We start from the raw sequence: 2822 nt of genomic DNA, 5'->3' as shown, positions 1-2822 counted from the left end.
ATTCCACCGCGTGGCCAGCATGCTGATTTCATACAAGAGGTTCATAGCATAGAAGTTAACTAGTGAGATCAAAATAAACACACAAGACTCAATTACCTTTTTCTTTGACCAGGTCTGAGACAGCCCTCCCTCTAGCTCTTGCCTCGAACCACCTGGTGGGGCAGCAAGTCTTACTCAGGACTAGCAGGAGAGAGAGAGAGAGAGCACGCCAGGGAGTGGCCTTTTATTGGGGAACAAGAAATTCAGGGGAAAATTCCATCCAATGAAGGTCAAGGGGGGCAGCATTCCAAGATCAGGGTCGGTGATTGGTCTCAGGGTCAATGGTCAGTCACACCCCCACACCGACAGGCTCTCATACCTGGAGAGGGTGGGGATAACCTCCGACACAGTTTGGCCAGAACGCCTCACACCCAATCAGGGAGGTGCCCAATCACGTGCGAGAATGGCTTTCCACACTCAATGAATACAGATACCTTTCAACTTTCAATGTTGTTATCATAAGCCCACATTAAGGTGACAATATCAAATTCATATGTTAAAAATGTGCTTAATGCAGGTAACTTACTGAACATCACAGTTGAGCCTAGACTACCTAGAATTTGATGAGATCACTTATATTATCCTATGGGCTATTTAATAATAAAATATTAAAGTATCTCATTTAATTCATTGAATACAGAACACTGTAGGTATCAGTTTTTATGGTCCTGAAAAGGGAGCCAAATGGACTGCAATCACCACTGCTCTCCAGCCTCACCAGAAAGTGCAGTAGTGCATATCACTACCCCAACATGAGATCAGACTTTGAAAACCAAAGTCATTTTCTCCTGAACACATTCACTTTCTCACCATTTTCACAGTGAGAAGTTGTAAGTCAAACCCTCATAAGGTAGTGATCATCCTCATGTCAGTTAAATATATAAATTCACTTATTCCTTAGCATGATTACAATAATTCTCTTTAAATTTCCTTTATGAGTCTAAGGAGTGCAATATGTTCAGGTAAATTATCAGCAGAAGCCTTGGAAGGGACAGACAGTATCACTGTTGCAATCAAGCTTTTGTTTTTCAGAAGTTATGCCTTTGATGGTGAAGTTCTAAGCAGCCCTTGTGTGCCAGCATGCTAGACTGGAGATGTAGAATTAAGCAGGAATAATCCGGGCATGCTATACTCTAAATACAGTAGCAATGTGAAAAAAATTACTCTTGCCAATGCTAGTGTTTGTATTTTTGTGAGAAAAGTGAGGTGGTGAACTCATGTTGAAACTTCCATTTATAAGTTGAAATAAGGGCTGTGAATGAAAGAAATTAACGATGGCAGGTGACAATATAGAAACTGGGGTGTCTGCTCTGTGAAGGGTCAGTGTGTGAGTGAGTGAGGATGGCATTGTTGACCGCGTCTGTTTCCATACCCACTGCCTCCCTCCTTAACAGGGTGTCCACAGCTCTTCATGTATCAGTGTGGACACTGGAGGTACTGCAGGCAGACCTGCCTGGTGGGACTGACCATCGTGATTCTCTGTGGACATACAGAATAGATCTTGTGCATTATTTTTGCAGTGGTTAAATGTTTTAGTACATGTCATGGGGGATCTTGGGTTTGGCCATGAGATTCTGGAACCTGAGCTTTCTCCTTACTTTAAACCATAAGTATCTGGGGTGTGTCTGTTTGCCGTCATTTTAGGATTTTAAACTACCTTTTATATATGGCCATGCCATTCTGTTGTACAGAGTGAGTGGTGTGAAGTATATACTCTCGGGCCCTCGAGTTCCGCCCATTTTGAGAATGGGATGTGGTCATCTTCACAGTGCTGACCGATCATGAGCTGCCTTTGGATTTTCTGTGTTTAAACACTGTAGGCATATGGGCACCCTTATCCTATGTTACTTGAAATGAAGTTCAATTAAATTTAGTTTAATTAAATTTAATTTAATTTTAAATTAATGAAGTGAAGTTTCTAGGAGAGATGAATCCACACCGCCTTACTTGTGTTTTTCCAAAGTTCCACTGTGCTGAGGGCCATTGCCAAGTAGGAATGACGCATCGAAATTTCCTTGCCAGCGTACCCCATGTTAAATGGAAATTCGCTGTGACATTGCATGTGTCTTTGAGAAAGGTGACCCTGCTCAAGGACCAGGGTGGATCCAGGTTTAAGGTGTATCCTGCAGGTTTTAGGAAGTATCCCGGTTTAGGATAATTTGGGTTTAAGGCGTTCCCAGTTTAAGACAATCTGGGTTTTAGGGAAGTTCCAGATTTAAGGTTATTGCTGCTGGGAATAGGGCGTTCCTGCTGCCTGAGTTCCCGTTGAGTTCTCGTGGAATTCAGAAAGTTTTTGGGACGTGAATTGGGCGGCAGAACTTGGATTTCCCCAGAACGTGTTTGTAGAGGCCGGTGTGAGTTTGGGAATAAAGAATTGCTGTTTGAATCTACAAAGTGTGAGTGGCTCGTGATCTTGTGCCCAGCCAGACTGCGGCACCACTGTGCTTGTTCCTCCAGTAAGTAGTCATTGAATATATTTTGTAATGTTCTGGGAAATAAAAATGTCCAAGACATAAATTCAATTATTAAAAAAATATATAAATCTGTACTTTCCATTGAGACTGACTTGTTAAATTTTCCTGTCTTTATTTTCACTGAGACTACTTTATATAACATGAGTGATTCCCCATATGGTGTTCATGGCCTCAGCTTTTTTTTTTTTCTTCATGCAAGTACAATTCTCTCAGTGTCCTTTTTCTCTGACATTCTAAAATGCCACCTCCCTGTTGCCCTTCACTCACCATCTGTTGATAGATTACAGTCTTCTAAGCGTAGGTCAGTGT

This window comes from Urocitellus parryii, chromosome 3 (genome assembly GCF_045843805.1).
Source record: "Urocitellus parryii isolate mUroPar1 chromosome 3, mUroPar1.hap1, whole genome shotgun sequence".
In the NCBI taxonomy this organism is placed as follows: domain Eukaryota; kingdom Metazoa; phylum Chordata; class Mammalia; order Rodentia; family Sciuridae; genus Urocitellus; species Urocitellus parryii.
Note: the sequence above shows the minus strand (reverse complement) of the source record.